Source organism: Triturus cristatus, chromosome 8 (assembly GCF_964204655.1).
Source record: "Triturus cristatus chromosome 8, aTriCri1.1, whole genome shotgun sequence".
NCBI classification, from domain to species: Eukaryota; Metazoa; Chordata; class Amphibia; order Caudata; family Salamandridae; genus Triturus; species Triturus cristatus.
Window position 1 is genome coordinate 1630633497 of NC_140591.1, and position 21880 is coordinate 1630655376.

Here is a 21880-nt window from a genome sequence, read left to right on the forward strand (position 1 = left end):
AGGTTATGTTCATGTGGCACCATGGTAATTTGTTATTTTAAGTTACGTTTCCTTTGTTAGGTCCTGTTGAAGAGCGCAGAAGCAACAAGAGACTTGTAAACTATGCCAGTAATGCACTGTATCGTTGGAAAATTTGCACCTAGGTAAGGCCACAAGTCGTGCGGAGAACTTGTGGACACACTGTGTACTGTCTTTAGCTAACTGATGATCTTGCAATTCGATATGAGCTTGGTTAAGCTACAAATCTTGTACATCTTTGTAAAATCAATAAAAAGATTTTTCCCCAATAAAACTCAAATGAAACACAGATATCAATTTGGCCTACAACCGACATCTACATCAATATGCCTCTACAGGAGAAAATCTGCCAGTTCAACAAAACCTGCTGAGCTCCCAAATATAGATCAAACTGCATCTGGCTACTTCATCGATTTCAACATATTTATTTCTGGATTCAAGTGAACATGAGTCACTTCTAAATCCAGTTTCCTGCAAAAAACAACTTCATGATTCCTAACTAAATTTTTCTGAAAAAGAGATATCTAGTTTCACCATTTCTACAGCTCTGGATAATCACTGGAATACTGTTCCTACTAATCTGGATAGTTTTAGTGACTCTCTTTTCCCTGATCATGTATGGACATTATCTTCCAGAACGCTCTGCAGTATCAAAAGTGAACTTGGTGCTGAAACCTCATACGTCATCTCATCGTGAACAGAGAGACTTGTCCTATGTGAAAATTACAGCTGTTCCGGTTCCTGACGGAATAGTTTGGGATGCAGTTTCATATGATGTATTTGGTCCCACTAAACTTATAAAAATACCACATGTATTCAAAATGTCTTTAACCCCTTCGCTGCCAGGCCTTTCCCCCTCCTGTGCCAAGCCTTTTTTTGGCTATTTGGGGTAGTGCGCGCTTAGGCCCCTGTAACTTTTTGACCACAAAAGGTATCCACGCCAAATTTGCGTCCTTTTCTTCCAACATCATGGGGATTCTAAAGGTACTCAGGGTTTGTGGATTCTCATAGAGGGGTCACACAATGAGCCAAAATACAGCAAAATTTAGTTTTTTTTCGGAAAAATGGGAAAAACGGGCTGCAAATGAAAGCATCTGGGATTTTCCTGTAAATGTTATCAAAAAAGGGTTTGTGGGGTTGAAATCATCATTTTCCCAGCTTTTCGGGGCTACCAGACTTTTGTCAGAAACCCAACATTTTTTACACAATAATGGCATTTTTCTGGGACATAGCCGATTTTTGCTATTTTTTGTGCTTTTGACCTCCTTCCAGTTAATGGAAGAAATGGGTACAAAAGCAATAATGGATCCGGGAAAGCTATACATTTTCGAGAAGAAGACAAAATTCTGAATTCAGCAAGGGGTCATTTGTGTAGATCCATCAAGGTTTCTTCATAGAAACTAACAGTTAAATATAGGATAAATTGAAAATTAGTTGAAAAAAACAGCCTTTTGTGTCAACGTTTTCACCTGTAACTTCTTCTAATTATGACAGCTCTTTGAAAGCAATATACCGTTGCATCTGCTGGACATTACTGGTTGTGGGGATATATAGGACTTGCAGGTTCACCAAGAACCCGACGAACCCAGAGCCAAAAACCTGAGCAGCAACTTGCAATGGGTTTTTATTATGTACCGGGTATATAGTAATTATTCTGTAAAAATGTGTACATGGATAAATCGGTATGAAAGACACCTATGTATTTCTGAAATGGGAACAAAATATAGAGTTTAGAAACAGTAGATATTTGCACATTTCTGAAATTGGGAATACTCATACTAGCATGAGAATTATCAGTAATTTTTTAAAATGACTTCTTTTTTACACAATATCTTTCATTTGGAAGGCACAAATGCATCGAAAGTCAATAGATAATAACAGTTCCTTTACAAATCTGAATTACCCTAAGTCTCCCGATAAAAATGGTACCTCACTTGTGTGGGTAGGCATAGTCCCCACGACAGGAAACGGCGCAAAACGCAACGTGCTCACTACTCAATATCGCAGTGAAAATTTACCCTTTTTTTGCAAAGTGCCTAGCTCTAGTTTTTGAACCCTAGCTCTGCGGGCACCTTAGGAAACCTAGCAAACGTATACATTTTTGAAAACTAGACACCCAGGGGAATCCAGGATGGGGTGACTTGACTGCCTCCCACCAGGGTATGTTACCCAGAATCCCTTGCAAACCTAAAAAATTGTCCAAAAAAACACATTTTCCCCACATTTCTGTCGTGGAAAGTTCCGGAATCTGCTTGGATCCACAAATTTCCACCCACCCCACGTTCCCCAAAGTCTTACGAGAAAAACGGTACCTCACTTGTGTGGGTCGGCCTAGTGCCCGTGACAGGAAACGGCGCAAAACGCAACGTGGTCACACCTCAATTTCGCAGTGAAAAATGACCCTTTTTTGGCAAAATGACTAGCTGTAGTTTTTGAACCCTAGCTCTGCGGGCACCTTGGGAAACCTAGCAAACCTATACATTTTTGAAAACTAGACACCCAGGGGAATCCAGGATGGGGTGACTTGACTGCCTCCCACCAGGGTCTGTTACCCAGAATCCCTTGCAAACCTAAAAAATTGTCAAAAAAAACAAATTTTCACCACATTTCTGTCGTGGAAAGTACCGGAATCTGCGTGGATCTACAAATTTCCACCCACCCCGCGTTCCCCAAAGTCTTACGAGAAAAACGGTACCTCACTTGTGTGGGTCGGCCTAGTGCCCGCGACAGGAAACGGCGCAAAACGCAACGTGGTCACACCTCAATTTTGCAGTGAAAAATGACCCTTTTTTGGCAAAATGACTAGCTGTAGTTTTTGAACCCTAGCTCTGTGGGCACCTTGGGAAACCTAGCAAAACTATACATTTTTGAAAACTAGACACCCGGGGGCTTCCAGGGAGGTATGGCTTGCGTGGATCCCCCAACGTTTCCTTACCCAGAATCCCCTGCAAACCTCAATTTTAGCTGAAAAAAAACACTTTTTTCACACTTTTTTGTGTGGGAAAGTTGTGGCATTACCGGGCTCACTCAAATTTCCCACCTCCCAGCGTTCCCCTGGGTCTCCCGGTAAAAATGGTGCCTCACTTGTGTGGGAGGCCCAAGTACCCGCGACAGGCAAGGGCCCAAAACGTAGTGTGGTGACATCAAAATTGCATATCTCAAAACCACCTGGTTTTGCAAGGGGGGTCACCTGGGTTTTTGGCCCGGTGCTCGCCGGCCATCTAGGGAAACCTACCAAACCCATACATTTCTGAAAACTAGACACCCGGGGGCTTCCAGGGAGGTATGGCTTGTGTGGATCCCCCAACGTTTCCTTACCCAGAATCCCCTGCAAACCTCAATTTTAGCTGAAAAAATCACTTTTTTCACACATTTTTGTGTGGGAAAGTTGTGGCATCACCGGGCTCACTCAAATTTCCCACCTCCCAGCGTTCCCCTGGGTCTCCCGGTAAAAATGGTGCCTCACTTGTGTGGGAGGCCCAAGTACCCGCGACAGGCAAGGGCCCAAAACGTAGTGTGGTGACATCAAAATTGCCTATCTCAAAACCACCTGATTTTGCAAGGGGGGTCACCTGGGTTTTTGGCCCGGTGCTCGGCGGCCATCTAGGGAAACCTACCAAACCCATACATTTCTGAAAACTAGACACCCGGGGGCTTCCAGGGAGGTATGGCTTGCGTGGATCCCCCAATGTTTCCTTACCGAGAATCCCCTGCAAAATTCAATTTTAGCTGAAAAATCACTTTTTTCACACTTTTTTGTGTGGGAAAGTTGTGGCATCACCGGGCTCACTCAAATTTCCCACCTCCCAGCGTTCCCCTGGGTCTCCCGGTAAAAATGGTGCCTCACTTGTGTGGGAGGCCCAAGTACCCGCGACAGGCAAGGGCCCAAAACGTAGTGTGGTGACATCAAAATTGCCTATCTCAAAACCACCTGATTTTGCAAGGGGGGTCACCTGGGTTTTTGGCCCGGTGCTCGGCGGCCATCTAGGGAAACCTACCAAACCCATACATTTCTGAAAACTAGACACCTGGGGGCTTCCAGGGAGTTATGGCTTGTGTGGATCCCCCAACGTTTCCTTACCCAGAATCCCCTGCAAACCTCAATTTTAGCTGAAAAAATCACTTTTTTCACACTTTTTTGTGTGAGAAAGTTGTGGCATCACCGGGCTCACTCGAATTTCCCACCTCCGAGCACGGGCCAAAAAGACAGTTGCCCCCTTGCAAAACCAGATCGTTTTGACATTGTTTGTTTCTACAGCGTGAGAATTTCGGAACAATATTGCATGGAAAATGTGACAGACATTTTTAGGTTTGCAGAACATTGTGGATAAAATAACTTTTTAGAATTCACAAGAGAGACATCACCATGAACTCCCGTGGGTTTACAACAATATCTACTGTTGGTGGGTTATTCTTACATGGAACATACACCTTGGCAGAGAAACTAAAAAGACAAAGATTCCTGCTCAGCCATCTATTCCTCAAACGCACACACATACTGGTTAGATTTGGCACGAGGGCGAGTGATGGTTCAGTATATTAAATTTTATTAACAAGAGATTTCACAAAAATGAAATGCACTGTCAATAATTAAATGGAGAAAAAACTGAACCAATGACTCGCAGCTCGTGAGCTGTAAAGCCACGGCAAGGCACCAACCGCTTTACAGGCCATTCACACACCTTTCATACGTGATACACACAAGACCATTCGCACCACCAGGCACAAAAACAACACATTACAAAATTCACAAAAGGGACAAGGTACACCCTGCTTCAGAAAGGCAAATATTACTGCACAGCCATCTAATCCTCAAGCACACACACATACTGGTTGGATTTGGCACGAGGGTGAGTGATGGTTCAGTATATACAATTGTATTAGCAAGTGATTTCACAAAAATGAAATACACTGTTAATAATTGAAAGGGCGAGAAACTGAACCATTGACTCACAGCTCGTGAGCTGTAAAGCCACGACAAGGCACCAACCTCTTTACAGGCCATTCATACACCTTTCATACATGTGAGACATACAAAACCATTCACACAGCCAGCCGCAGGCCCATCACATAACAAAACTCACACCAGCACACAGCGCCATTCAAGGGCCCATCACTTTCACACGCCCACATTCCTGACACAGCAACTACACAAGCTGATGGATTGCGTGGAGTGGCACTCAGCTAGCAGTGTGTTTAGTGACCAGCAGCAAGTCACTACTCACACACAGCCAGCCGAGTGCCAGTCCACGCACACCGCTAGCCGAGCGCCAGTCCACGCACACGATAGCTAAACACCAGTCCACGCACACCGCTAGCCAAGCGCTAGTCCAGGCACACCGCCAGTCCAGGCACACCGGCAGCCAAGTACCAGTCCTTGCACACCGCCAACCAAGTGCCAGTCCACACACACCGCCAACACAATTAGGATTTTTTTAAGACAAAAATAAAAACACAAACAAATCGCAAATAGATACAAATCTACAACCACAAAATCAGAAACTAAACACATTGCACTAACGCCAACCTTGAAACAGAATCAAATTTTTCAAAGAATACAGACCAGGCAGTTCACTTTACCACTCATGAATGCTCCCAAAAATTATTTTGCGTGTGGTACGCTCTAAAACAAGCAGGGACACACAGCCCAGGTTTAGATGGACAGTCGGGGCAGTACATACGAATCTCCTTCCGCGTACCTCTTCGCCAACAGACTCTGCTTCTCCTAGTGGGAAAATCTTTTGCAGGTGTGGGAGGAATGAAATCAGGAAAGTGGCGATCTTTCAATCGAACCACATCCTCCACCACTCCAAATCTAGGAACACTTGCCTGTTCCACAACAACAAGGCTAGCTATCACAGAGTGCTGAAACTGAAGAAATGTCAACTTTGATGCAGGAGAACACTCCTTGAACACAATAAAAGCATTGAAAATTGCTAATTCGAAGAAATGGATGGCCAACTTCTTATACCAAACATAAGCCTTCCGAATAGCAGAGTAAGGTTCCAACCTCTGATCTACTCTGTAAACACCACCCATGTGCTTATTGTAGTCTAGAATTCACACAGGTTTGCGCACTTCAGCAACCTGACCCCAAACAGCCACAGGTGAAGTACTCTCATCATGGATGGTAGTCAGCATGTACACATCACTCCTGTCCACAAATTTTACAGCTAGCAGTTCATCACTACGCAAGGAACTGCACTGCCCCCTCTGAAGTTTTTTGCAAACAAGCTCTTTCGGATAACCTTTACGGTTAGAGCGGATTGTGCCACATGCAAAAGTGTCCACTTTATACAATTCCTTAAATAATTGCACAGCAGTATAGAAGTTATCAAGGTACAAATGGTGGCCTCTGTTAAACAGTCTTCTAGCAAGATCCCACACAATTTTCTCTGAAACTCCAAAAGTGGACGGACAACCTGGGGGGTCAATAGTAGAATCTCTACCAGTGTACACACGAAAATTAAAAACATATCCTGTCCTACTCTCAGACAACATATACAGCTTAATTCCATAGCGTGCCCTCTTGCTAGGGATGTACTGCCTAAAAACCAAACGGCCCTTGAACAAGACCAAAGACTCATCAATAGATATTTCTTTCCCTGGAGTATAGATCTCAGAAAATCGATCTACAAAGTGATCAAGAACGGGCCGAATCTTAAAAAGACGGTCACAGTCAGGGTGATCTCGTGGCAACGCCATAGAATTATCAACAAAATGCAGCATACGTAGCAAAAGTAAATACTGATTACGAGTCATAGCTGCAGGAAATATGGCAGTTGCCAACAAGGGGCTAGTAGACCAATATGAAGCCAAGGTTGGCTTCCTTACCACACCCATCAATAAAGTCAAACCCAAAAACTTCTTAATCTCTTCCAGATATGTGGGAGTCCACCGGGTAGCTCTAGACTGGGGCCTAAGTTTGTCGCTGTTGTCCCTCAAAAACTGTTCAGCATACAAATTCGTCTGCTCAACAATCTCACCCAAAAATACATCATCCATAAACAACTGAAAAAACTGTATAGGCAAAAAGTTTTCACAATTCACTGTACACCCTGCATCACCGCTAAAGGCAGGTAACACCGGCTGCACCATGTTTGGATCAACCCAAAGTCCAGCACTTCCAGTAGGAAGCCTAGCAGCCTCAGACTGCAATCCAGATGTCTCTTGCACCATCGGCACAGCAGTTTCCTCCTCTAAGACAGGCACTTCATCCGCACTGAGAGTTGCTTCATCCACACCAAGAGTACCTTCATCTGCACTGAGAGTACCTTCATCATCCGATGATTCCATGTTGAGTGAAAACTCACTGCCAGAATCTTCCCCTCCCTCCTCTCCCTCAGACGCACTGTCAGTCTCATAATCATGCTCAGAGGAAGATTCAAGAAGCATACCGACCACCTGTTGAGCAGTCATTCTACGGCTAGCCATATTGCTTACTAATAAAGGAAACTTGTCAAACAAGTCAACAACAACAAACACTTTGTAAAATAAGTAATAAACAAAAAGCACCTTTATCAAAAACTCATATATACTCCAAAACAATACCACTCACTTGCCAGAGGCAGCTAAACTACTCACCACCACCTAGTCTGTACAGACACAGTATGGATCAACAATATCCCACTAAAAAAGAAAGAGAAAAGCAATTACACATAAGACTATGCAAAACACATCGCAAAGAATTTCATGCTGAAGCTACTAACTAAATATGCCGCCATTATGACATCACTTACAAAAAAATTCATTCAGACATTATAATATTACTCATTTGGAGTAAATACAACAAAAAAAACCTCTTACCAAAACAATGCAACTACACAGAACTGCAGAACAACCACTGTCGAAAAGCTTTAGACTAGAATAAAAAGGAAAAAAAAACTTTATTGTCACATATGCATATAATGCTCCAGAACATCACGTACTGCGCAAAATGTATTACTAGAACCTCCCACTTTCAAGAAGGAAAGATCGATGGCCCAATCCTTTACAAGCAACGCGGCGAGAATCTGGAACTGAGCCTCAGCTCCGGACCACCCCCTCCCTCTTCCCAGTCCTTCAAAACTGACCTCAAAGTTCTCCTCCTGCAAAGACACTTCCAAACTTAATTCATACCCTCTCTATTGTCTGAAGGAAGTCTTTACATTATAGGAAATTCTGTTCTCCATGCCCGTAGAAGTGCCTTCCCAGTGTGTTCCTGTGTTTTGCGTGTCTGCCATTTATTGCACTTTTATACCTCTACTTGTACTTTGTACTCTTTTGTAAGTTGCACACATGTCACTTTTCCTCTTGTAACGTATTGTTTGCTACCTCTTGTATTTTGTTTGCTTTTGATACATGCACAATTACCACCATTGCCTCATGTAACATAACGTTTGCTCTTGTTTTCAGAGTGTCTGCCATCTATTGCAGTATTTTACCTCATGTGACATCCATCAGAGAGCTGCGTGAATAATTACCTGGTAATCCCCTCATCACAATGCAAACACCCACCCTAAATAGGTACCCAGTGAGGTCACACCGTTCGCATCGCCCTAACCTGCTCAAGGTTCATGTGACCTCAGTGACAGAGTCACAGCGACTGGATCACTGTTGCTCTAGGGTGTGCTGCTTCGTAGGCCTGCCCGCAAGACTGGAGATGAACTTCGGTATGGATTGTGGTGGACAGGCATTCAAGGTTAACCCACAATTGACACCACTAGGGTACACCTGCTTGTGCTAAGACATCAAGCCTTCTAAGGTCTAGTGGGGCCTTCTACGGTCTAGCATGGGAATGTGCTCCCTCAGTACAGTAGTGTGGTGGACTGGTCATGAAGGCTGAACCCGGTTCCCCAGTTCAAAATTAGACAGCTCTGGCCATAGTGCCACATCCCCACTGAACACCATACTTGCCCACTGAGAGAAACTCGCACTGCCTTCAGCTATAACCTAATTGTGCCCGCTATAAACACTTGTATGTGGCTCAATTCAAATTATGCACTTGATAAGAGTAATATGCTGCCTAAAAAATAAATAAAAGCAACCACTCATAGGGAATGCAAAGCATGTGAAATGTAAGCAGAAACAACATGGTTACCTTAACAATCTTTCACTCACTATTCAGAAATCAGCGAGTAGTTTTACCTGAAAAGTTATGGACATGACTAGAGGGCCCTGAAGGGAACCGTTTCAATGTCCATTGCTTATATCCTTACAAAAAAGTAAGCAGTATGGTATGAAAAGACCACATCCATAAACAGAGCCATGGTACACATTGTGTTTTCCAATCCACCCATCAACCACCTTTGAACAACAATGCTGTTCAAAGAAAGACGAGAAACGAAAGTAGCACTTCACTGGCAAACTCTGTAACGTGATGCTGATGTATTTGGATGCAAATAAAAACAATCTGGCCACTTTTCAACCCCCCAGTCTTGCTTTATTTAGTTATGTATTTATTTACCTTCTAATTCTCTCCATCCTGCTGCACTTTGGCATTTATATAAGGTGCACAGTGAAAGAGTGCACACGAATGTGTAATGTAAATACGGTGCTATGTAAAGCGCTCCAATACCTTCGGGTCGAGTTCGTGCTATATAAATATGCAGCCAAAAATACATTCACAGCTACTGCATTCCGAGTCTCCGGGCTTAGTTACTGAGACTTTCCAAGGTATTCAAAGCAGTGAATAGTTCATTGGGGCTGCGGCAGGTATGTGATCATATCTCCGGCAGTGAAGGGGTTAAACTACTCACAGTTTGATCAGTCTGCTGATGCTGCCCAAATTCAGAGGGAAGTAGAACCCCCATTGTTGATGTTGTAGAGTCACCAAAGTGTAAACAACCAATGGACTCCACTTACAGGTTAGCAGATACTCGAAAAAATGGAGAGGCAAAGCGCAAAATGTACTGAATCCATTTTGAAGGAAGGGTGCACTCGGCACCAGGTCTTGTAGCTAAATCAGTGACTTACAACAAAGACCAGAGTTTTGATCGTTGATCCTCCAATAGGCCAGTTTAGGTGTTCATGGCAAAATCACTTTGATAATGGCCAACTGGCTTTGTCTGTTCAAATGCTGTCCCATCCGCATGATTGAGTGCATAAAATAGACCTAATCTATATATTTTTTTTATTCTGAAACAAGGTGTCACTAGGGACCATGTAATTTTTACGACTATGGTACCGATCCTCACAAACTTATGTTCTAAATCTCGCATGGAGCTAACTCTATTGAAGATTACAAAACATATTTTGTTTTAGTTTAATTAACGAAGCAATTATGTTAAATTTAGAGGTGAATTATACCACGGGCACCTCTAAAAAATGATGGTGTGCAGCCGTCTCTCTTTGATGTACATTGCTCCACAATGTTTTGTTTGTATTGTTGGAAAGTTAGAACCGGCTGCAGCCGTTGGAAACACCAATAATCAAGTTTTCATTAGCGTGCACTTTTCTCACTTTTAGCCAAAAGACCCTCTTAGTAGCAAAATATGGTACTTAAATACATTACTTATTCGTTGCAGTCATTGCATTTCCAGGCACAGAGACCTTTCTCCGTGCAACACCCTGGCCACTCGTGTGCACACACAATATCAAAAATGTTTGCATTTGCAGACACTAAATTAAACATAACACGCACGGTGCTGCAAGGGGAGGCAAGAAGCAGTGGGGCCGACATACATCGTACTGGGAAGCGTGGCCCATTAAAATTGAAATACCCCCTCCCCAGCCCCAAAACTCACCTCTTTCTTCTCCGTGGCGCAGGAAGCAAATGGCTTCCTGCGCCACGGAGAACAAAGGGGAAACCTCCATGACGTCATTGATGACGCGGGGGTGGGGGGCGGGGGGAGGCAGGGGAGGCAGGGGAAGGTCTTCCCCTGCCTTCCCAGTTAAAAAAAAAAATTGACCACTCCCGGGGGGAGCGCCAGCGCTTCCCCCGTAGGTGGGTGCCATGATGAGCTGGACTCGTCATGGGCACAGCGCGACTGTGCTCCATGACGAGTCCAGCTCGTCATGGGCACAGAAAGGGTTAAATGATATCATCACCTCCAGTACATATTCTGACGATTGGGATTTTGAGACTGTAAATAACATGTTGTCTGATTTAGAACTGTCTGCAGCATTTCCAACAAATGAAATGTCTGATGACTCGTCTGATTTTAACATAATGAACTGTTATCAACATTATGGTCATCACTTTCTGCATAAAACAAGTGCACCACGTAATGTTTTCACATATCACCAATGGGAACATTGCCCAACACCACTGAAAGGTAGTTTAAAGACGTTTGCACAAAAGTTTGCTTATTTTTCTGGGTTTAATACATAAGATCCACGCTCCTATTTTTAGGTCAAGCCTGAGTCGAGATGTGTTCTGGTGGAGCATGAAATATTAGTTCCGCCCATGTTTATCATTGGCTTGTGTCAGTGTCCTTCCTAAATGCTGGCGTCTGATTCGTAAAGAGGCTTGTAAGTCCCACCTTACTACCGATTTCTCTTCATCTGTAACCTCCCATGGCGACTGGCCCCTTTACTTCGGTTGTTACACGGTATGTCTTCTTAAGTGTGTTGTGTAAGCACTTTTTTCTTTATTGAGTTTCTCTTGCTGCAGGCGTGACATGCTTTACTTATGTTCAACTCGCCATGCCCGCTTTGTCTTTTGAAGCAGCCGGGACAGTGGTGGCCGCTTCATTTAAATTGCGAGACCGATTGCATTGCAAATATTTATTTTAGTAACTTCTGGCCAGTTTCAACTAGAATCAATGTTTTATAAACTTTGTAGATTACCTGCAGTAAAGGGATTATGTGGCTAGACCATAGTTATGCAAAACACACTGCCACCATAGAATCCATAATTCCAGTGGCCCTGAGTCCTGTGCGCCGAGCCACACTTACTCTTCTTTTTCTTTTTTTTTTTTTACTATCTCATCAAACTAAACCCTTCGCCTATCCACACACCGTCATCATGGAAAAAGAATGTGCATTTTTAAATTTATTTATTGTAGGTTAACCCTTTCACTGCTAAGCCTTTCCCGCCCCTGTGCTAAGCCTTTTTTTGGCTATTTGGGGTAGTTCGCACTTAGGCCCCTGTAACCTTTTGACCAGATAAGGTATCCACACCAAATTTGCCTCCTTTTCTTCCAACATTATAGGGATTCTAAAGGTACTCTTGGAGGGGACCCAGAAATTAGCCAAAATACAGCTGAATTTTGGGTTTTTGGGGGAAAAATGGGAAAGAAAGGCTACAGATTGAAGCATCTGGTTTTTCCCCTGCAAATGGTATCAAAAAAGGGGTTGTGGTGCTGAAATCACCATCTTCCCAGATTTCAGGGACAAGCAGACTTTTGTCAGAACACCAAAACATTTTACACAGTTTTGGCATTTTTCTGGGACATGGCGTATTTGTGCAATTTTTTTGCTTTCAACCTCTTTCCAGTTAATGGTAGAAACGGGTATGAAAGCAATAATGGATCATGGAAAGCTATGCATATCTGATAGAGACGTCAAGCCGCAGATTCCTTAACTTAGAATATCCCCAGGCGTCAGACTGGATCCGGAAAACATTTTGCAGCAGCACCTCTGCGCGCCGGAAGGTGTCGCCGTCCGGCTCTGCCCTGACTCCGTCCCCGGACATTATGTCAGCGTAGCTATATAGGACCCTCCCGGCATGCTGATGTCAGTTTCCTTCTTTTCCGCGTCCCGACGCGGATCCTGGAGTAAGCAGTTCCTCTGGCCTGTTTCTTCAGGCCTCTTCGATGCCATTGGCGTCCGGGAACAGTGTGCTATGCCTTCGGGCTTTAAGACGTGTGCGACCTGTGTGCTTCAGATGTCGGTGACGGACACGCACATGATTAGCCTCGGAGCGCACCATGACTCCGAGGAGTGTGACGCCTGCCGGCAGATGCGGCCGAAGTCCGTGCGGGAGCGCCGGATGAAGCTGCTAGCTGCCCGGATGTCCAGTGCGGCACCGCGCCAATGACCCTCTCAGCTGGGTCTTCGGTTCACGTTCGCTCCTGGAGTCGGTCCCGCGGATGTCATTTACCAGACGCAGGTAAGCATTGACGCAAGTCACGGAGGTTGCCGACCTCACACCCACATAACGGCGGGGCCCATAGCTCCCCACCCAGCCGAACGTGGACCCCCAGGAGTCGTGCCCCGTTTACCCACCCTTTCCGGGTGCTGGGGCGACTCGGACCCAGATGGAAGCCTACTTCAAGGCTTTTTCCTCCATCTTTGGGTCACCTCCTCTCCCTGGCGCGCCTCTGGGCCCCACAGAGGAGGTAGGCACTCAGGTCGGATCTCTGTTGGCGGGTTCGCCCTCGACGCCGGCCGAGTGTCTCGACTCCGGTTCCAGAGTCGCTGCGATGTCAGGGCGCGGCCCAGAGAGCCCAGACGTTGTACCCACCTATTGTGTCTTCGCATAGCCCTTTCCGGCTCCCTGCAACGACATCGGAGGAGCCGCCGCCACGGACGTCGCCTTCTGGCCGACCTCCTCTCTCCCCGCAGTTCTCGGCAGAGGGTGAGTCAGGGCCGGTCCGTGTTTCAGCCGGGTCACCTCTTGGTGCAGTCGACACCAATACGCCGCCGTCTCAGCGTCGGTTGACGCCGTTGCCGGCGCTGGTCCCTGTTTTTCCTCTGTTGGAAGGGGACACAGACCCGGAGCACCCTCTGGCTCCGATGGCCCTTGTGTAGTGGCCCCTTGCTATTCCAGCTGAGGGACGCGTTAGCTTGCAACCGTCCCCTACTGAAGGTCTGTGGTCGCCTCCCAGGGTTCCTACAGAGGCTGGAGCAGGTTTTCTGAGGGGTATTTGCAGGGCTACAGCAGTTTTACACTTGCAACCCCCATCAGTCTCCTTATCCCCTGATCCATTATTGGGTCTCCTCCACCAGGGTGCGGTGGATATAGAGCCTTTACTGCCTTTTGGCGGATTGCTGTTTGACACCCTCCTTGGCCCATGGGCACGCCCCTCCTCGGGAGACCCTCTGGATCAGGCTGTCGCACGTCGGCCGGCTCCGGGGGACCCCGCCTGTTTGTCCCTTCATCCGGGGGCTCAGGGACGAGTGCTACAGGTGGCTTTTGCCACGCATCCTTCCTCTCCGCCTCTGTTACTGCCTCCCACTAGAGAGTCTTGTTGGTTGGAGGCATGTGACCACCATATTTTCGAGTCCACTAGTTCGGGCCTCTGAGCTCTGAACACGGCTTGCGTGTTTGCACGGGCCTCTTATGCCCTTTGGGACGCCGTCGAGTGCCTCTTTCCCACTCTCTCTGAGAGGCCTCGTGCTGACCTGGCTAGTCTCATTCGTGACAACCGGGAAATGGCACAATTTACCATTCGGACGGCCATCGACACCACGGACTCGGTGGGTCGAGCAATGGTCAGGTCCGTGGCTCTCCGTCGCCATGCCTGGCTGCGCGACGGTGGTTTCCCTGAGAATGTTAGAGAGAGCCTTCAGGATTTACCATTTGATGGGGTGTCCCTTTTTGATGATCATGCTGCCTCGGCGGTCGACCGGCTCATGTCTGCCCTGCCGTGATTTTGTTTTGTTCTCGTCCACTTGTGGACGTGTTCCTCCCGTCGGCTCTATTGTCTCTGCTTTATCTGGGCCCTGGGTTCATATTGTAATACCCAGATGGCCTGGTTGGCTACTCGCCGTAGTTTTCCCCTTCTTGTAGTGGGTCAACTGCTTATGTTTTCCGTTAGCTCCTCTGCCTGCGTTTATACTTAAGAGGTGCCCCTTGTTGGAGTTGAGACGTACCATATGTGGGGTATTCGTTAGCTATTGTATACCTGCCTTCCTCAAGCAGAAGGCTTGGTAAGCTCCCGTGGAGTCTTTCTTTTGGGGAAATGCCCTGCGGATGTCGTTGTCGTCCCTGGATGGGTCTGACAATGGTCTGTGGCTATCCCCACCATCGTCGGCAGCTTATTTCTTGTACTTTGCCTCGTCTTCCTCTTTCGGGAGGGTCTTTCACCTGCCCTCCTTGATTGGGTTTTGCTGCTTTTTTCGTCAGTCACTGTCCTTTGGGCCTCCTTCTGTTCTATTTCGGCGTGTCTCTTTCGCTGCAGACATCCCACTTATGCACAGTCTCAGGTCGTTGTCCTGGGCACGCAGGGATGCGTCGGCATCCGGGGGGGGTCACTGTTCTTGTAGTTCAGTCCCGGCTGGACTTCCTTTTTCCTTGGTGGCATCTTGGCCACATTTACCATTCATGTACATGACCTTGTGCCCTATCTTCATGGGCACTCTCACGGCATGGGTTTCCTCTCCCCTGCTGTCTTCCGCGCAGGAGTTTGTCATGCCTCTCCTTCGGGCGGCTGCTGTCTGTGGGAGTGTTCTCCTCAGGACGTCCTAGTCCTGGATGGTGTTGTACGTCCATCTCTTTACTGTATTACTCAGCCTTCCAATCGGCCTTGCGGGAGCCGTGGTTCCTCCCTGATGTGGAGCTGGTGTTGCTCCTGGTTCTGGAAATTGTTCTGCCTGGTTCCAGCGCCGCATGGCTGTTGGTACCTATGGTTTCTTTTGCTTTCTTTGGCTGTACATCATTCGTGGCTGCGGCCCTTCTTGATTGTTTTTTGCTGCCAGCGTTCTGCCCACAGCTACTGGTCTCGCATGCTGGATGCTTGCGGCGATGTCCGTGGTCTTGTCCCCCGCTTCCGTGGGTGCACGTCTTCTCTGTGTGTGCAGTTGACCCGATCCGTTCTCAGGTCACCTACCTGGTGCGACATATCTCGCATCTAGGCTGTTACTCGCGCCGCTCTTTTGGGCCTTTCCTTTTCCACGGTATGGTTCTGGTGGTACACCCGGTTTCTCCGGTGTCCGTCTGTCCCCTGCCTGCATCCCTGTTTTTTGGCGCAGGGTTCTGTATCATTCTGCCTTGATCTCCGTCCCTTTCCATGTCTTGTCAAGGGGCACCTAGGTGTTGGCGTGTCTTGTGTCGAGTGCTCATACTCTTTCTGGGCATGGTCAGCTTCTGACTGCTGCTGTCCATGGTTCCTGGTTGGCACGCTTCTGAGGTGCGTCCTCCACTTGTGCCTGTTCGGCACTTCTGCTTGGGCTCGGTCGTACCATCGTGGCCTCTGGCTGGACCTCTCTCTTTTGCTCATGAATCATGGTAATTTAGTGGTTCAGGTGGCAGTCTCTTGCCTCAGTGGCCACTGTGTTCGATTCCTGCTGTTGGACCCGTCGGCTCCTGCGGATCTCTCCGCTTCTGCGCTTCGTTCAGCTTCCTTAAGGCCGTCCTTGCCTATTGCATTCCGCACTGGCCTTCTCTTTCTGTGCTCTTTTTTCAAACCTGTATACCAGGGGCTTTCATGCCGTCCCTCGGCGGTTTGTGATTCCTTTGCCTCCCATTAGTGGTCACTCCTTACAGAGTTTCAGGGTCTCGTGTTAGCTACTCTGGTATTGCTACCCCCACTGTGTTTGTCAACTTGTTGATGTTTGGGTTCCCTTTGGAACCTAGTGGAGTTCAGTCGCAGACCCGCTTCCTATGGGGTATGGCTATGGTGTCTATTCTAAGTTAAGGAATCTGCGGCTAGATGTCTCTATCAGATGTACAAGTTACTTACCTTCGGTAACGATGTATCTGGTAGAGACACAGTCTAGCTGCAGATTCCTTAACGCCCGCCCATCCTCCCCGCTCTGCCTTTTTGAGGTTGGGTGTTCTGCGTTTGCCTCCCTTTGGTTGGCTTATCTTCCTGCGGGATTACATCCTTTGCCTCTCTTCAAGGTGGATTGATTCATTTTGTTTACTTGTTCTGCTCCTCCCAATATCATGATTGGGAGGTGGGGTCAGGTAACCTTCTACTTCCCTCCACCTTGGTTCTTCCGGTGTGGGGCCTGCTGCTGTTCTTCTTCCCTCCCTCCCACCTTCTCCATTGACTCTACAAGGTCGATTGGTCCATTGACCCTCCTGCGGTCAATTGGTTTGTGGTCTTTTACCCTCCTGCGGTCAGTTGGTTGTGTTCTCTTGGCTTGTGCCTACGTCCACTGGCTCTCTTACAGGGGGTAGGGTACCCTTTGTGTTGCAGAGCTTGTTGGCTAATCCTAATTCCGTGGCTCCGGTGCTTTTCTGCCTGTCACGGTTCGCTCTTGTGCTTGCAGGTGTTCTGTCGTCTGCCTTGCTTTCTTTTCAATGGGTCGTTTTGCCTCGGGAGGGCATAGTCTCGCTTTCGGGAGTGGCTTCTCAGTGTACTGCTCTACTTTTTTCCTTCATTGATTTGGTGCAGGCTTTCTGCTGTCTGCCTCGGCTTTCTTTTACTCTGTCGATTTTGTCTCAAGAGAGGGCGTAGTCTTCGCTTTGCGGGGTATTTCTCAGAGCGTTGCTCTGCTCTTTTACTTCACTTGCTTTCAGGATACGGTGCTTGTCACTGTCGTTTCGGCTACCGGGCTTTGACAGTTGCTTCTTTTTGTTTCACTGATTTTCATCTTCTTTCGCACACTATTCCCATACTCTCACAGTTTTTTGGGGGTGGCTCCGCATGGTTACGCGGAAAAGTTTCTCCGAAGAAAACTGACATTAGCGCGCCGGGAGGATCCTATATAGCTTCGCTGACTTCATGTCCGGGGACGATGTCAGGGCAGAGCAGGTCGGCGACGCCTCCCGGCACGCAGAGGTAATGCTGCAAAAAGTTTTCCGGATCCAGTCTGACGCCTGAGGATATTCTAAGTTAAGGAATCTGCGGCTAGACTGTGTCTCTACCAGATACATCGTTACAGAAGGTAAGTAACTTGTACTTTAGGAAAGTAGACACAATTCTAAATTCAGCAAGGTGTCATTTGTGTAGAACCATCAAGGTTTCTTTATAGAAACTAACCATTGGATATATGAAAAGTTGAAAGTTAGTTGAAAAAATAGCCATTTGTGTCTACGTTTTCACCTGTAACTTCTTCTAATTAGGACAGTTGTTTGAAAGCAATATACCGTTACATCTGCTGGACTTTACTGGTTGTGGGGCTATATAGGACTTGTAGGTTCACATAGAACCCGACGAACCCAGAGCCAATAAATGAGCAGCGTCTTGCAATGGTTTTTTATTATGTATCGGGTATATAGCAATTAATTGGGAAAATATATACATGGAAAAATCAGTATGAGAGACACCTATGTATTTCTGAAATTGGAACAAAGTATAGAGTTTAGAAACAGTAGATATTTGCACATTTCCGAAATTGTGAGTACCCATACTAGCATGAAAATTATTGGTCATTTTTCGAAACGACTTCTTTTTTACACATTGTCTTTCATTTGGAAGGCAGAAATGCATCGAAAGTCAATAGGTAATAACAGTTGCTCTACAATTCTGTGTTATCCTAAGTCTCCCCAAAAAAATGGTACTTCACTTGGGTAGGCCTAGTGTCCACGACAGGAAACGGCTCAAAACGCAACGCGGACACACTTTATTTTTACAGTGAAAACTGACCCTTAAAGTGCCTACCTGTAGATTTTAAACCCTAGTTCTGCCGGCACCTAGGGAAACCTAGCAAACCTATACATTTTTAAAAACTGGACACCCAGGGGAATCCAGGATGGGGTGACTTGACTGGCTCTCAGCAGGTTATGTTACCCAGAATCCCTTGCAAACCTAAAGATTTGTCCAAAAAAACAAATTTTCCTCACATTTCTATGGTGGAAAGTTCTGGAATCTGCGTGGATCCACAAAATTCTACCTACCCGGCGTTCCCCAAAGTCTTCCGAGAAAAATAGTACCTCACCTGTGTGGGTGGGTCAAGTACCCGCTACAGGCAAGGGCCCAAAACCTATTAAGGCAACACAAAACAACCTGGTTTTGCAAGGGGGGTCCAAAAACTCATTGGACCCACCTTGCAAAACCAGATTGTTTTGTGATAGGTAATTTTGATGTTGCCTCAATAGGTTTTCGGCCCTTGCCTGTCGCGGGTACTTGACCAGACAGGCTTGCTATGTTTCCCTAGGTGCCGGCTGCGCCAAGACCCAAAATCCACAGGTAGACACATTCAGAAAAAAAAGTCAGTACCTAGTGGGCTTTCCGCCCCCCCCCCCCGGGGGGCAGATATGGGGCTACGGCCCCCATCTGCTGCCTCCTGGGAGAGGCAGAAAGACTGTGCCATCTTTTGGGGGGCGGGTGGGAGCATTGGCATGTCCATTTTTGGCAGCCCCCACCCCGAACTTTGGAGAAAAAAATCCCTGGTGGCTGGTGGGCTTTCTGCCCCCCGGGGGTGCAGATAAGGTGCTATTACCTCATCTGCCTCCCGGGGGGGCAGAAAGACTGTAACATTTTTTTTTGTGGGTGGGGGCTTTGACATGCCCACCTGGGCAGCCCCCACCGCTACCTATATATAATAAGATCCCTGGCGCTTAGTAGGCTTTCTGCCCTCCCCCCGAGGGGGGGCAGATCAGGGGCTATTGCCCCATCTGCCTCCTGGGGGGGCAGAAAGTCTTTTGTTTTCTTTGGGGGTTAGGGTGGTGGCATTTGCATGCCCATTCTGGGCAGCCCCCACCCCAGGCCTATCAAAATAATATCCCTGGCATCGAGGGTGCTTCCTGTCCCCCTGGGGGGACAGGTTGGAGGCTCCTGCCCCTGGGGAGGCAGACAGACTAGAACTTTGTGGTGGGCAGGGGTGGGGGCATTGGCATGCCTATCGTGGGCAACCCCCACTCTTAAATACATCGGGGGAAAAAACCTGGTGTCTAGTGGGCTCTCTGCCACCCGGGGGGCAGATTGGGGGCTACTGCCCCGATCTGCCCCCCAGGGGGAGAAGAAAGACTGTACCTTTGAGGCTGGGGTCATTGGCATGCCCATATTGGGCAGTTCCCATCCTTAATAATAATTATTTTTTAAAATCCCTGGTATCTAGTGGGCTACTGCCCCCATCTGCCCCCGGGGGGGGGCAGAAAGACTAAATGTGCCCAAATTAATATGGGGGAGCAAAGGCCCTTACCCAAGGGGCCGCTCCCCCCTCCCTGGTGCCTAGTGGGCGGATCTCTACCCAGGAGGCCGATCCCCAAGCAGGGATCCACTAGCTAGGGGTACCACTGGAAAGGGGAGATTCTCCCCTTTCCAACGATACCTCTCCTGACTTTCTACATGCTCAAGGGGGTGAGATAGCCCCCTGAGCACATAGAAAAGGAAACTCTTGGCTCATTTTAGTTCTGGTTTCACTGAAATGACATCAGCGCGACGTGCATGCTGATCGTCATTTCAGGGAAACCAGGGGGGGGGCCTCGGAGATTGAGAAGCTCTTCCCCAGCTCCTGAGGCTCTTGAGGGGTAAAGAGAATCCCTCTGGTGCCCGCACCAGAGAGATTCCCTGTGCCATGGCGTCGGACACGCTGGAGCCGTCCGACGCACATGAGCACTGATGCGCCGGACGGCTCCCTCGTGTCCGACGCATCCAATGGGTTAACACACTATGGGGCCTATGCATCAACAATGCCATTTGCGATTCCTTATTAGCGAAAAATAAGGAATCGCTAATAAGGAATAGCAAAAGGCTATGCATGTAGGAATCGCTATTCAAATAGCGATTCCTTAATATTCCTTATTACCGAATCGGTAATACCGAATCGGTAATAAGGAATACCTACCCATTCATTCCTATGGGCTTGGAGGCCCATAGGAATGAATGTAAAGCCAGTCTGTATTAGCGATTCGGTATTACCGAATCGCTAATAGCGGGAGCACTTTCAAGGGTGCCAGGGTGTCAAAAGGACACCCTGTTGCACCCCTGAAAATGATATGTGCACATATGTTGCACACACACATGCTCTAAGGGCATGTGTGTGCGCAACATGAAACTTTGAAAAATGCACAAAAGTGCATTTTTCAAAGTTTTTGCAAATTACCATGCAGTTCATCTTCATGGTAATTTGCTCCCCCTATTAGCGAAATCGCTAATTTTTTAACTTTGATGCATTGCATTTAAGGAATCTCACTTTGGGATTCCTTAAATGCAATCGCTATTTAAGGAATCGGTATTTAAGGAATCCCTATTTAAAGAATCGCTATTTAAGGATTCCTTAAATAGCGATTTCTGCTTTTGGGTTGATGCATTGGGATTGGGTATTTTTTACTTAATACCAGGAGCTATTACCGAATCGGTATTTTACCGACTGGATTTTGGGTTGATGCATGAGGCTGTAAATTACTACTTAACGAAGGCTAATAATTAGTTTAAATGTTTCGTGGTTAAAGGCTAATTTGGTGGTTGAATAATTGTTATGGTTTTTACGTGAACAGGTAGTTGATAGCGCACCCTTTCAACACGGCTGTTCATTTGAGAATATTGTATCGCTCTTAGAGTCAGGGTTACATCTGTTGACTGCTCCGCCGAGCCTCCTGACAGGGGCGTAAGGATGGAGTCTCATTTTAGCGGTGACCTACAGCTGACTGATTTGGATGATTTCATCAGACCTTCCCAGATGAGCAGTGTTTGGAGGTGTATTGGGTATATAGATTGTGTGGTATATATAGAAGAAAGGTGCAGCAATTGTTTAATGGATCTGACGAATGGAGAGTGCAAGGGGCAAGAGAGTGCATGCATTAGAATCTGAGATCTCTTATTTGTAATTGAGAAGGCAGTAAGGGGAGTGGGGCTATGAGTCTCATAGCACAATTTTGGGGTCCTGTACGAAAGAAGCCTCTCCAAAGCAGAAAAGTTATAGGTTGGCCTGAGTTTATCGAGTTTGATTATTATTCATACTGTATCTAGGGTGACTTCCTAGCATGGAGGAGGTCATGTAATATTATTACAGCACCTAAATGGATGGCTGACAAATGCAAGTAAAACTATTTGTCGTTGACTTGTATAATTCATAGCAGTATTGAACAAACAAATATGCATCTGGGCTTATATTTAAAATAAAAAACAAATGGCAAACATGCACACTAATCACATTTTGAACG

The 21880-nt window shown here is 46.8% G+C and overlaps 1 protein-coding gene and 1 pseudogene across 1 annotated transcript in view; both read left to right on the plus strand.

Annotated features, from left to right (window-relative positions):
- Nucleotides 1-21880, plus strand: part of LOC146808461 (transient receptor potential cation channel subfamily M member 2-like) — a 3976112-nt gene that overhangs the window by 1475978 nt on the left and 2478254 nt on the right. The gene's annotated exons all lie outside the window — the stretch shown is intronic.
- Nucleotides 19181-19254, plus strand: LOC146808462 (small nucleolar RNA SNORA17; annotated as a pseudogene).